The sequence below is a fragment of the Saccopteryx bilineata genome, chromosome 5 (assembly GCF_036850765.1).
Source record: "Saccopteryx bilineata isolate mSacBil1 chromosome 5, mSacBil1_pri_phased_curated, whole genome shotgun sequence".
NCBI classification, from domain to species: domain Eukaryota; kingdom Metazoa; phylum Chordata; class Mammalia; order Chiroptera; family Emballonuridae; genus Saccopteryx; species Saccopteryx bilineata.
Window position 1 is genome coordinate 245,314,124 of NC_089494.1, and position 15,403 is coordinate 245,329,526.

A 15,403-nucleotide genomic window follows, 5' to 3' on the forward strand; every position below is an offset into this window, starting at 1 on the left:
TGCACACATACACACACACACACACATACACACATACACACACATTGGTATTTGGAGACTGTGGCAGTTATTCTCCACTCAAATAGATAAATTTTCATTTTGATTTTTGTTTGCTTTGCTTTCCCACAACAGGATAGTAAGAAACAAGCAAGCTACTCTAGTGTCTTGTTTTCTCTCCTTTTCTGTGAACAATCCATTTCCTACTTTTTTTTTTTTTTGTATTTTGTATTTTTCTGAAGCTGGAAACAGGGAGAGACAGTCAGACAGACTCACGCATGTGCCCACCCGGGATCCACCCGGCACGCCCACCAGGGGGCGATGCTCTGCCCACCAGGGGGCGATGCTCTGCCCCTCTGGGGCGTTGCTCTGTTGCGACCAGAGCCACTCTAGCGCCTGGGGCAGAGGCCAAGGAGCCATCAGTGCCTGGGCCATCTTTGCTGCAATGGAGCCTCGGCTGCAGGAGGGGAAGAGAGAGACAGAGAGGAAGGAGAGGGGGAGGGGTGAAGAAGCAGATGGGCACTTCTCCTGTGTGCCCTGGCCGGGAATCGAACCCGGGACTTCTGCACGCGAGGTCGACGCTCTACCACTGAGCCAACCAGCCAGGGCTCCATCTCCTACTTTTTGTTGTAACCTAATCTGTTTTGTAATTATTTAGAAACAAATAATATCCCTTTTAATGAATTACAATAGTCTACCTTTTTTTTCTCTTAACATTCTTGTCTTTCTCTTTTAGTATGATAAAATAGAGAATTATGAGTCTCGCATGTCTGAATTGTAACAATGATGTGCCAAAATACATGACTTCTAAATTTTCATTCATGTCAAAAATCACTCAATGTTTTTATGAGTATTTATATCTAGGACATCATTGAAATAATTGAAAAGTCTGTTCAATGTATATTATGTATACTGATGATTTATCAACAGAAATAAATTGAAACTTGAGGAAGCATTTAGAGTGTATAATCTGAGCAATGTCAGAATTGTTTATCGTTCATTTATACCTTCATTTAATAAATTTATTATTAATATCTTGCTATGTAACAAATGAAACTATAATCTAGTCAATGTCTATATTTTAAATGCTACTCTTTACATGAATTTTATCATTTAAATCTTGTGAATAGACTTGTGCATTATTATTACTATTACCTTTGTACTACAGGTAAGAGAATTGAGATAAAGAACTATTGAAAATCTTGCTAAGATTATATAGTAAGTAAGTAGAGCTAGAAATCAAACTCATGTCTTTCTCAATCTGTATGTCTTCATTAGCCTTGGTTAAAAAATACTATTGTTTTATTTGATTGATGAGAATGAAGTGGACTCTAAAATAAGAATGGTGATGTTCTAAGCACTAGGAAGGAAACTCTTGTTATATGATGATAATTTCCCCGGTGTAATGAAGTTCAAGGTTGTGTATGTAATACCAAAACTCTTATTTTCTCAAGGCTATCATCATTACACTTAACAAGATTTTCTTTATGTGAACCACAGAATGAGAGTTATTGAGTGAAAAATAGAGCATTCATTCATTCATCATTGAAGATATCCACTGTGCTCCTAGCTTGTGTAAAGCACCATGTTAGATACACAGATACAGTCATGAATTAAACCAAGTCCCTGCTTCCGATAGCCGAAGATGTATTGATACCTATTTTCTTACCTGACTTCCTATCCCTAAGAGGCTCCGATTCTTTTCTGTTTTTATCCCTCAACATATTACCATGCCTTCTTATTATGATACAACTTTAAAATTTTTTTTCTCTGACTTTTATTTCACTACATCTTCCTGCTTTATCTTTTCCATTGCTGACACACCTTTTTGGGTTTCCTTTGCCTTCTCTATGTTCACTTATTCTGTCTTAGTTGTTACTCTTAGCACTTGTCATCAGCTCCTAGTAGGACAGGTGATTCTTAATATGTGCAGTACCTTGTAATGGGTTGAGACTGTCAATCCTACTCATCTCTTCTTAACACTATCTTTTGTGGCTTCATGTTGGAATCTTGAAATCAACTTTAGCAGTAGTTTCTACACTGAGAAAATTGAAGAATATTATAATTGGTGCTTTTAAAAAAATTTTATTAGCCTGCTAATCTTAAAAATCTATCTCCCTGACTAGCCCAAAATATATATATATATTTTTAGTGCTTTAAGTAAAATATTTAGAAAAGTATCTCAGACATATTGGATAATCTTAAATTATGATGACATGGCCTGACCTGTGGTGGCACAGTGGAAAAGCGTCGACCTGGAAATGCTGAGGTCGCCGGTTCGAAACCCTGGGCTTGCCTGGTCAAGGCACATATGGGAGTTGATGCTTCTAGCTCCTCCCCACCTTCTCTCTCTGTCTCTCTCTCTCTCCCTTTCTCTCTCCTCTCTAAAATGAATAAATAAAAAAAAACTTAAAAAAAAATAAATTATGATGACATGGATATTCTTGAATAATTTTTCATAAAATATAAAATTAATTATAACTCAGATTTTTAAAAAAACAATTGGGCAAATGAGTTTGTAAAACTATATTTTCTGGCTTTGCTCACTCTTATTATTAAAAATGACTGCTGCTCACGTGATGATGCTCTCATGTGATACAATGAATTACCTTTTTGCTTGGGAAGGGGCTCGGTTATGTTAATGTGTGCTGCGGGAGGACTTTCATGTCAAAAAGTTTTAAAAGGAGGAGGTAGGAGGCCATTTTGGGATAGAGACCATGCTGTTGTAGAGAGGGAAGAGACCATGTTGTAGCAGGGCAGAGAGGTCACTGGAGGAGGCAAGCAGGCAAGATGGAGGCTTGCAGAATGCACTAAGTGAGGCTAGTGAGGACTGATTCTAGGGAAACCGGAAAGAATGGGTTTTGGTGCCCGTGTGTTGGTTTTTACTCGTTGGCCGGTATGAATCTAGAACAAAGGCAAATGGCCCACCAGTTTTTGGCTCTGTTGTTTCATTATCATCTATCCGGATCAAATCTGAACCTGCATGGGCCAGACAGCTGTGATGGTGGCCGCAGCCCCTGGCCTTACAACAATAATTTTAAAATATCATAGTATGAAAGAAATGAACACCTATTTTCTATAAAACATAGTGAAATGAGTGAGTAAAATTTATTTATGCACTTACTGAAGATGTATCAAATTGTATCAAAACAATTTCTGCCAAATTGGCCATTGTGGGAAAAATATTAAAAACATACTTTGGGGAACCCAGTCTATATTGTTCCAGGCACTTACGCTTTTTATATAACTGAGTAGTGTTTCTACCTGCTGGAAAGGCATTGCAAAGCAAACATCCCAAAATAAATAGAAGGTGAGGGCAGAATGTACTTGATCACTTGTAAAGTTAAATTATGCAGAATTTAAATTTTACCCACAATTCAATTTATTTCTGTGAGTTTTCTTTTTTTCTACAAGCAACATGTGTCAGTATGTCCTCATTACAAGATGAAATATTGCTTTTATTTACTTATTTTATTGTTCATTTATAGTTTTCATTTAATTTTTTTTTACATTAGTTTCAAGTTGACAATGTAGTGATGATTATTTAATTTCCAAAGTGTTCCCACTAAGTAATTCTAAATCCTGCTGTGGCTTACTTCTAAATCAGTCACCTAAGACTTGCATCAAAACATAGCCCTGATATTGCACGTTTTAACTTGTATTTTTCACCTTCTTCTGCAAGTCTTAATTTGCAAAAGTAGACAAAAAAGCATTATGCTCAAAAGCACAGACTCTAGTCCCTAAAGTCAGACTCCAGGGTTTCTACACATGCTCTACTACTTAATGACTATGTGATTTAAGAAAATAATTATTTTCTCTTTACCTATGTTTCTTCAGCAGGAAAAATACAGTTGTGATATTATTGCTTTCACTTAGAGTATGTTTATGAGGAATAAATATGATAAAACCTGTACCACTCCTAGAAAAAGACTTGGGACACACAGTAAGTCACAGCTATTTAAACACATTGTATTTACCATAATTATTTATGGCCAATGTTTTCCTCACAGATACAAATTTCATGGTATCTATGTTTAGTTTTAAATGTTAATTGATTTGCAATAAATGATTGCATTGTGTGCTATGAGTTTTGAAAAACCATAAAATAGTCATTCAGAAATGTAGCATTTTCTGAATGCCCAGAATGTTCTAGGACTATTAGCAGTGAACAACAAAAACAAAAATAAATCTTACTTTTGTGCAGCTTAGATTCTGTTGTTCTTAACCCTTTGCAATGTTATGTTCTCAGGGAGCTATATACACAGCAAATTACATATTACAAATACTATGATAAGGTAAGTAAACACTGGACAGTGAAAAATTTCCAACTGGATAAATCATGATAAAAATCATTGAGCTTCACAACTTGAAAGATAAATGACATTGTATTCACAAGAAAACGCAGGGAGAACAGATCTTAGAAATTTAGAGAACAATGGAATCTAAACAGAATATATCTAAGTGGGGAGAATCTAATGCAGTTTGAGGTTTAGAAATAAGGTGAAATGTGATGACTGATGAAGCTGAAAATATCTATATAATGTTAAGAATAGGTCAGTAAGACTAGGTGAAGGTGGAGGGAATTTCCTTAAATAGCAATGGAGAGGAAGTGAAGGTTTTAGCCTGAGTGTGTAAGTGGCCACATTTATTCACTTTTACATATTGTGATTACATGTCTATGACGGAGGCTTAAGATTCACCGTTCTTTCTCTGTATATCACAACAACAACACAACAGCTATTGGAAAATGATTCAATCATTGGTGAGTAACATGTTTTGCTCATAATATATTTTAACTTTAGTTTACAATTAAGAAGTCATTTTAATGAAAGAGAGAGAGACAGAGAGTTTGAGTGGTTAAGAGCTACTAAATAACCACCATTAGAGTGTGGTTTTATTCCCACATAAATAAATTACTTCAACAGCTATTTTTCTGCCACAATTTACTACTTTAACATTTAGATGTTTATATGACGAAGGCACAAAACTTGATTTCAGTTATCATACTAAAAAGGGCAAAATTACAGTACACAAATAAGTTTTTTTTCAGTTTGAAAGTTAATTTTATGATAAGAGAAATTAGACAAAGCATTTAATTGGGTTGTGAGAAGAGAGAGATGTAATTTCAGTCAGTTTTGATTGATTGATCAGTATTGATTGATTTCAATAGATATACTGTATACCTTATGCTTTATAAATAAAGTGAATAAAGTAGGCACTGAAAGACCTGGAGATTTTAGTAGAAAGGGGTTCAGAAAGAGCTATTTTTCAATGAAAAAGAACTGCATGAGAAAATGATGGAGAGATCTCTTTGTTTTTCTCCAAGATATCATTTATAACCTTTATTTTTGTATTATTCTGAAATGAGAAGTGGGAAGGCAGAGAAACAGACACCTGCATATGCCCACCTGCCTGTATTCCACCAGGCATGGCCACTAGGAGGCATTGCTCTGCCCTTCTGGGGCATTGCTCTGTTGCAACAGGAGCCATTCTAGCACCTGAGGTAGAGGCCATGGAGACATCCTCAGCGCCGGGTCAGCTTTGTTCCCATGGAGCCTTGACTGAGGGAGAGGAAGAGAGAGATAGAAAGAAAGGAGAGGGGGAAGGTGGAGAAGCAGATGGGCACTTCTCCTGTGTGCCCTGGCCAGGAATTGAACCCGGGACTTCCACACACTGAGCCTATGCTCTAGTACTGAGCCAACTGGTCAGAGTACCATTTATAACTTTTGTGTTATAAATTTATATATATGTATACATTTTCTTTTTACAGAGACAGAGATAGAGTCAGAGAGAGGGATAGACAGACAGGAATGAAAAGAGATGAGAAGCGTCAACCATAAGCTTTTTGTTGCAACACCTTAGTTGTTCATTGATTGCTTTCTCATATGTGCCTTGACCGTGGGCCTTCAGCAGACCGAGTAAGCCCTTACTTGAGTCAGCGACCTTGGGTCTAAGCTGGTGAGTTTTGCTCAAACCATATGAGCCTGCACTCAAACTGGCTACCTCAGGGTCTCGAACCTGGGACCTCTGCATCCTGGTCCAATGCTCTATCTACTGCACCACCACCTGGTCAGGTGAGTTTAGATATATTTAAGAAGACAAGTTAGTAATATGTATTCAGACTCTAGAGACAAATACTCTCTCAAGTACTAAATGTTCTATAAATCTCTAGGTAAATTATATTGATTTGAAGCTTGACTTCTTCAGATTTCAAATGAAGATAATAATAGGAGCTACCACATTAAGTTATTGTGAATATCAAATAAAACAGTACATGAAATATTAGAATAATGACTGACAGACTATACCACTCAAAAAATACTAGCTGTTTTCTTTTTCTTTTGTTTTTGAAAGAGACAGAGAGAGTCAGAGAGAGGGACAGACAAGAAGGAGAGAAATGGAAGCATTAATTCCTCACTGTGGCATTAATTCCTCACCTTAGTTGTTCATTGATTGTTTTCTCATATGTGCCTTGACCAGGAGGCTAGAACAGAGCAAGTAATCCTTTGCTCAAGCCAACAACGTTGGGCTTCAAACCAGCAGGCTTGAGCTCAGGCCAGCGACCATAGGATCATGTGTATAATCCCACCCTCATACTCTGCATTTAAGATGGTGAGCCCGTGCTCAAGCAGGCAACCTCGGGGTTTTTGAACCTGGGTTCTCCATGTCCCAGTCCTATGTTCTATCCTCTGAGTCACTGACTGGTCAAGCAAATATTTTCTTAATTAAGAAAAGTTTCATGTCTAACATTTATTTTAAAAAAATTTTGGTAAGCTTGAAAACATTTTGTGATGCTCTAAATAATCATGTAATATTATTAAAACTTTGGTTTTTAGAGAGAAATAATACTAAATGAAGTAAAACACAATATATTATAACAAATAATATGAGTGAGCTTTAAGGGATATTTGAAAATAGTATTAAGGATATACCTTAAATAAAGTAAGTCTTAACATAAACTGAACTTACATAGATTCTCTAGGAAAGTATATTTGTTAAAAATAATGCATAAAATTGTACATTAATTGAGAGTAGATTCATAAAATTAAGGTGACCAACTTTTTTACAATGAAAAGGAGGACAAAAATTAATTGAAGAAAAAGATATTATAAATAAAAGAAACATTTTACTCATTGCAATAATAATACACTATAATATGATAAATGCATAATAAAAACATTTGTAATATTTTATATTGTAATGATATACAATACCTATAAATTTTTAATAATAATTATAAGAAAAAAATACTCATTTAGTAAAACTAAATATCAAATAAAACCACTAATTTGGAGTGATATTTGGGTGTATTTATCGTTTTCTAATTCAAAAACATCTGTTTTATGCAATTATTTAATCAAAATGTGTTATTAATAGATATGGTTTGAGGTTAGATTTCCACTTTAAAACTCAAATTTCGGGAAAATACTTGTAAATAAAATTATACGTATTTGGAAATTATTAAACAGATAATGAATTAATAAAACGTGAATTGTGCTTAGCTGTCCATGATTGAACATTCACTGAGAAAGAAATAATCGTGAGTCTACAATGTCCTATGTGCCATGTCATGTTTCAGTAAGAAGCATACAGAACCATTTGTGTGTTCGGTATATCATGTGCTCTCTCAAGGTCTCCTGTGCAGAGCACATGTGTCTCATAATCGCGTGTCATGGCACTGTACTGATCCTTGATGAATCGTCACGTCAAATACAAATACATCATATCACACACAATGGATCGACTCTGCATTGATCGAATACAGATATTTACAGATTAGTCTTCCAATATCAAAAAGGAGGACATGTAGGAGGACACTTTTCGAGGGAGGACAGAACTTACAAAATAAGGACTGTTGTCCCTAAAAGAGGACGATTGGTCACCTTAATAAAATATCAATGAAAGTTAGGATACTTAGTGTATATGTTTAGCCTTTTAACTCTTAGAATATCATATTTTCTTTTTGTTATGTCCTGTATACCACTGTGAAACAAGATTTTTTCAAGTTTTATAATCTTTAATTGACATGTTAATAGTTATAATGAATATACAGTTTCTACATAACAAAACACATCTGTTTGTTTAAACTGAGGAATTTATTAATTATTTTCTTTTTAAATAGTTTTCTCAATTTCTGTTAATGTGGTGTGTCAAATACACCTAAGTAGGTGGAAAAGTAGATACATTTCTGAATACATTTGTGTTGTTGTTTCCATATTTTTCCATAGCCCTAACACTAAGTTGATGACTTCAAATTTTATAGTTCATTTATCACATAACATATGGGATTCTGTCTCTCTATTTTCTCTCTGATCATTTAAGAAAAAAATTAAAAAAATAAATAAACCAGCATTATGATGTTGATTATATAACAAACTATGTTAGCTAAAGTTTTTTGGTTGTTTTTAAGTAATATTTACTTCTGTTTTATATATCCTAGGGACAAATACATGAAATAAAGAAAAAGAATGCAAACCAGATTAGTAAATAGAAAAGCCAGCTTCCATGGTTTCAGGATTTATCACAGATGAAATATATTGTACGGCAACAGACATAAAATAATAATAAAGCTGGTAATTTTTCTAGAAATGTTAAGATAAGAAAAGCTGCTAAAAAGGTTACTTTATGTGTGCTGAATTAAAAATTTATTCTACAGCAGGAAATTGGGGAGAACAAATATTCCATACCTTAAGACTTTCACACAGCTTTAAAAGAACAGAAATGAGATTTTTAATGACAGAGTTTATATATAAATTCTTCAAGTTACCGGTGAAAATAAATGTTAAACAAGTATAAATTGTCATAATCATGTTTACACTTATTGTTTTCTCTAAATGTTGTGGCCTTATAGTCTTAGGTTATATATTGTTGAGGTTGTTATTATTGGATTAAGTTCAACGTTCATTTTATCAAAAAGGTAGACTGTAACAAGATGTCAAAAAAGGTTCTTTTCTCTTTACTGGTGATTATTTTCAACGCTTTTTTCCCCTTTACAGATAATGCACTGGTTCCAAATAGAGAGCATTACAAAGCCCTGCATATATGACCTTAGCTTTTTTTTTTTTAACTGTTGATTTCAGACACATATTCTTTAGCTAAACAGAAACATTATCAGTTTACAAATATGTTTCATATTTTTAACATTGCTTGGTGTTTGCTAAGCCTGCACTTTTAGTCTAAGATGATTAATTTCACCACGATTAAACCTTCTTCTCTGTAATCACACAATGTCCTTCTTTATTCCTGATAACATTTTTGCAGTGAGGTCTGCTCTGTTTGAAATTAGTATAGCTTCACTGCTTTTCTTTTATTAGTGTTAGCATAGTACATATTTTTCCATCCAGTTACTTTAATCTGTCTATGTCTTCACATTTGAACTGGCTTCTGATAAGCAGCATGTTTTTGGTTCTTGTTTCTTTTAATTCATTCTGATAAACTCTGTGATAATTGGTGCATTTAAGGATTACTTATTTGTTGAGTATAATAATATTTTCTATTTCAGTTATTTTAAGAGGATAGTAAAATATTTTATTTCTTAAGACTTTTTTTGTATTCAATAATGTTCATTTTGAATCTCCCAGAGGTGATTCTTATTTCTTGCAGTCACTTTTTGTTAATGTCTAATTATTCTTCCATCATTCATTTAGAGACCTTTTATTTTAACATGTTACATTTTAGTCATATTGAGGCAGGATAGTTAGATGTTAACAGCAGATTTTTTACAAGTGGGAAAAAGGAAAATGAGATACATGGTTAGACAAAGGGGGCCAAACAATTTGAACAATTTTCAGCAAGCTAATAAATCGCGTTATCTTATCTTCCCTAACCAAAGACACTTGAAGGCAAATGATTTACATCACCTTTCTAACCAGAGATGAAACAGCTTAAATCATTCTGGTCAGATACCAATTAGTTCCATTTGTGGCAGCCAAATTCAAATATTAATGAAGTTAGGGAAATAAATAACAAAAACCAAAATTAGAGCTAGACAAATCCAAAATGAAGGTAAAGATGACTAGAAAATGACCCAGGTCCTTCTGTGTGCTCATCTTGGCACATCAGTTTATTAAAAAACAAACCTGGAGTGACGTCACGGAAATGGCGCCGTGAGAAGCGCGACCGACAGCTCTACCCTAAATCACAACAAATTTATCAACTAGAAACAGAAAAATTTATCCTCGGAGCATTCCGGAGTTCCACACAAACTGAAAGCAAAAGGACTGTTATCACTTGAATCTGAGAGACGAGGGTGTGGAGGAAGCTAACGCAAGGACGCTCATTCAAGCCGCCAGGGAGTGCGCCTGCGTGCCATCAATAAGAACACCCTCAGATGCCGATAAAAAAGAGGAAATCGAATATTATGGATACAAAAGAAAGAGAGGTAACACAAATAGATGTGGAAAAATCTATGGAGAAAAGACTTAATATATTGGAAGCCTTGGAGCTAAATGACAGAGAATTTAAAATAGAAATCTTAAAAATACTCAGAGATATACAAGAAAACACAGAAAGGCAATATAGGGAGATCAGAAAACAACTCAATGAACACAAAGAATATATTACCAAGGAATTGAAACTATAAAAACAAATCAAACAGAAATGAAAAACTCAATTCATGAGCTGAAAAACGAGGTAACAAGCTTAGCTAACAGAACAGCCCAGATTGAAGATAGGATTAGTGAAATAGAAGACAAACAACTTGAGGCACAACAGAGAGAAGAAGAAAGAGACTCAAAAATAATAAAAAATGAGAAAGCCCTACAGGAATTGTCTGACTCCATCAGAAAGAATAACATAAGAATAATAGGTATATCAGAGGGAGAAGAGAAAGAAAATTGAATGGAGAATATACTCAAACAAATAATAGACGATAACTTCTCAAGCCTGTGGAAGGAACTAAAGCCTCAAATTCAAGAAGCAAACAGAACACCAAGTTTTCTTAACCCCAACAAACCCACTCCAAGGCACATCATAATAAAGATGACACAAACCAATGACAAAGAAAAAATTCTCAAGGCAGCCAGGGAAAAGAAGAGTACAACATATAAAGGAAGGCCTATTAGATTATCATCAGATTTCTCAGCAGAAACTCTACAAGCTAGAAGAGAGTGGACCCCAATATTTAAAGCCCTGAAAGAGAGGAACTTTCAGCCAAGAATACTATACCCATCAAAGCTATCCTTCAAGTATGAAGGAGATATAAAAACATTCACAAATACAGAAAAGATGAGAGAATTTATCAACAGAAAGCCCCCACTCCAGGAAATACTAAGGGGGGTTTTCCAACCAGATTCAAAGAACAAAAGAAAACAACACCACAAGTAACAGCTCCACCAAGAACACAATAAAACCAAACTTAAACTGTGACAACAAAGGAAAAAAAGGGGGGAGAGGATGGAGATTAACAGTAGCAAAGGATGATGAAGTGCAGAAATACTTATAAGATAGGGTACTACAATGAATATGGTAGGTACCCTTTTCATTACTTAATGGTAACCACCCTTAAAAAAACCACCACAAAAACACTTGACTTAAAAAAGGTAGCAACAGAGGAAAGAAGTATGGAACACAAACAAACAAAAACAAATGATAGAAAAACAAAAGAGAAGAATCAAACTAGATACAAAACTAACAGAAAGCAATTTATAAAATGGCAGTAGGGAACCCACAAGTGTCAATAATTACACTAAATGTAAATGGATTAAACTTACCAATAAAAAGACACAGAGTAGCAGAATGGATTAAAAAAGAAAATCCAACTATATGCTGCCTACAAGAAACACATCTAAGCAACAAGGATAAAAACAAATTCAAAGTGAAAGGCTGGAAAACAATACTCCAAGCAAACAACACCCAAAAAAAAGCAGGTGTAGCAATACTCATATCTAATAATGCTGACTACAAGAGAGAAAAAGTACTCAGAGACAAAAATGGTCATTTCATAATGATTAAGGGGAAGTTGAATCAAGAAGACATAACAATCTTTAATATATATGCACCAAACCAAGGAGCACCAAAATATATAAGACAGCTACTTATTGACCTTAAAACAAAAACTAACAAAAATACAATCATACTTGTTGTACACCGCTGACGGCTCTAGATCGGTCATCCAAACAGAGAATCAATAAAGATATAGTGGCCTTAAACGAAATACTAGAACACCTGGATATGATAGACATCTACAGGACACTTCATCCCAAAGCGACAGAGTATACATTTTTCTCTAGTGTACATGGAACATTCTCAAGAATTGACCATATGTTGGGCCACAAAGACAATATCAGCAAATTTAGAAAAATTGAAATTGTACCAAGCATATTTTCTGATCATAAAGCCTTGAAACTAGAATTCAACTGCAAAAAAGAGGGGGAAAAACCCACAAAAATGTGGAAACTAAACAACATACTTCTAAAAAATGAATGGGTCAAAGAAGAAATAAGTGCAGAAATCAAAAGATATATACAGACAAATGAAAATGAAAATAGGACATATCAGAATCTCTGGGATGCAGCAAAAGCAGTAATAAGAGGAAAGTTCATATCACTTCAGGCTTATATGAACAAACAAGAGAGAGCCGAAGTAAACCACTTAACTTCACACCTCAAGGAACTAGAAAAAGAAGAACAAAGACAACCCAAAACCAGCCGAAGAAAGGAGATAATAAAAATCAGAGCAGAAATAAATGAAATAGAGAACAGAAAAACTATAGAAAAAATCAATAAAACAAGGAGCTGGTTCTTTGAAAAGATCAACAAAATTGACAAACCCTTGGCAAGACTCACCAAGGAAAAAAGACACAGGACTCAAATAAATAAAATCCAAAATGAAAGAGGAGAGATCACCACAGACATCATAGAAATACAAAGAATTATTGTAGAATACTATGAAAAATTATATGCCACCAAATACAACAATCTAGAAGAAATGGATAAATTCCTAGAACAATACAACCTTCCTAGACTGAGTCATGAAGAAGCAGAAAGCCTAAACAGACCAATCAGCAGGGAGGAAATAGAAAAAACTATTAAAAATCTCCCCAAAAATAAAAGTCCAGGCCCAGACGGTTTTACTAGTGAATTCTATCAAACATTCAAAGAAGACTTGGTTCCTATTCTACTCAAAGTCTTCCAAAAAATTGAAGAAGAAGCAATACTTCCAAACACATTTTATGAGGCCAACATAACCCTCATACCAAAACCTGGCAAGGATGGCACAAAGAAAGAAAACTACAGACCAATATCTCTAATGAATACAGATGCTAAAATACTAAACAAAATACTGGCAAACCGAATACAACAACATATTAAAAAAATAATACATCATGATCAAGTGGGATTCATCCCAGAATCTCAAGGATGGTTCAACATACGCAAAACGGTTAACGTAATACACCATATCAACAAAACAAAGAACAAAAACCACATGATCTTATCAATAGATGCAGAAAAGGCTTTTGATAAAATACAACACAATTTTATGTTTAAGACTCTCAACAAAATGGGTATAGAAGGAAAATATCTCAACATGATAAAGGCCATATATGATAAACCATCAGCCAACATCCTATTAAACGGCATAAAACTGAGGACTTTCTACCTTAAATCAGGAACAAGACAGGGTTGTCCACTCTCTCCACTCTTATTCAACGTGGTGCTAGAAGTTCTGGCCAGAGCAATCAGACAAGACAAAGAAATAAAAGGCATCCATATCGGAAAAGAAGAAGTAAAGCTATCACTTTTTGCTGATGATATGATCCTATACATCGAAAACCCGAAGGACTCCACAAAAAGATTATTAGAAACAATAAACCAATACAGTAAGGTCGCAGGATACAAAATTAACATACAAAAGTCCATAGCCTTTCTATATGCCAACAATGAAATATTAGAGAACGAACTCAAAAAAATAATCCCCTTCACGATTGCAACAAAAAAAATAAAATACCTAGGAATAAACATAACAAAGAACGTAAAGGATCTATATAATGAAAATTACAAAGCATTGTTAAGGGAAATCGAAAAAGATACAATGAGATGGAAAAATATTCCTTGTTCTTGGATAGGAAGAATAAATATAATCAAAATGGCCATATTACCCAAAGCAATATACAAATTTAATGCAATTCCCATCAAAATCCCTATGAGATTTTTTAAAGAAATGGAACAAAAAATCATCAGATTTATATGGAACTATAAAAAACCCCGAATAGCCAAAACAATCCTAAGGAAAAAGAATGAAGCTGGGGGCATTACAATACCTGACTTTAAACTATATTATAGGGCCACGATAATCAAAACAGCATGGTATTGGCAAAAAAATAGACATTCAGACCAATGGAACAGAATAGAAAGCCCAGAAATAAAACCACATATATATGGTCAAATAATCTTTGATAAAGGGGCCAACAACACACAATGGAGAAAAGAAAGCCTCTTCAACAAATGGTGTTGGGAAAACTGGAAAGCCACATGCAAAAGAATGAAACTCGACTACAGCCTGTCCCCGTGTACTAAAATTAATTCAAAATGGATCAAAGACCTAAATATAAGACCTGAAACAATAAAGTACATAGAAGAAGACATAGGTACTAAAATCATGGACCTGGGTTTTAAAGAACATTTTATGAACTTGACTCCAATGGCAAGAGAAGTGAAGGCAAAGATAAATGAATGGGACTACATCAGAATTAAAAGTTTTTGCTCAGCAAGAGAAACTGATATCAAAATAAACAGACAGCCAACTATATGGGAACTGATATTTTCAAACGACAGCTCAGATAAGGGCCTAATATCCAAAATTTACAAAGAACTCATAAAACTCAACAACAAACAAACAAACAATCCAATAAAAAAATGGGAAGAGGACATGAACAGACACTTCTCCCAGGAAGAGATACAAATGGCCAACAGATATATGAAAAGATGCTCAGCTTCATTAGTTATTAGAGAAATGCAAATCAAAACTACAATGAGATACCACCTCACTCCTGTTAGATTAGCTATTATCAACAAGACGGGTAATAGCAAATGTTGGAGAGGCTGTGGAGAAAAAGGAACCCTCATTCACTGTTGGTGGGACTGTAAAGTAGTACAACCATTATGGAGGAAAGTATGGTGGTTCCTCAAAAAACTGCAAATAGAACTACCTTATGACCCAGCAATCCCTCTACTGGGTATATACCCCAAAACCTCAGAAACATTGATACGTGAAGACACATGTAGCCCCATGTTCATTGCAGCACTGTTCACAGTGGCCAAGACATGGAAACAACCAAAAAGCCCTTCAATAGAAGACTGGATAAAGAAGATGTGGCACATATACACTATGGAATACTACTCAGCCATAAGAAATGATGACATCAGATCATTTACAGCAAAATGGTGGGATCTTGATAACATTATAA

The 15,403-nt window shown here is 34.5% G+C and overlaps 1 non-coding gene across 1 annotated transcript; it reads right to left on the reverse strand.

The window, feature by feature from the left end:
• Positions 1-530: 530 nt before the first annotated feature.
• On the reverse strand, positions 531-606 carry TRNAA-CGC (transfer RNA alanine (anticodon CGC)). Its single transcript has one exon. It is a non-coding gene; the product is annotated as a tRNA-Ala (tRNA).
• Between the last annotated feature and the right edge of the window lie 14,797 nt (positions 607-15,403).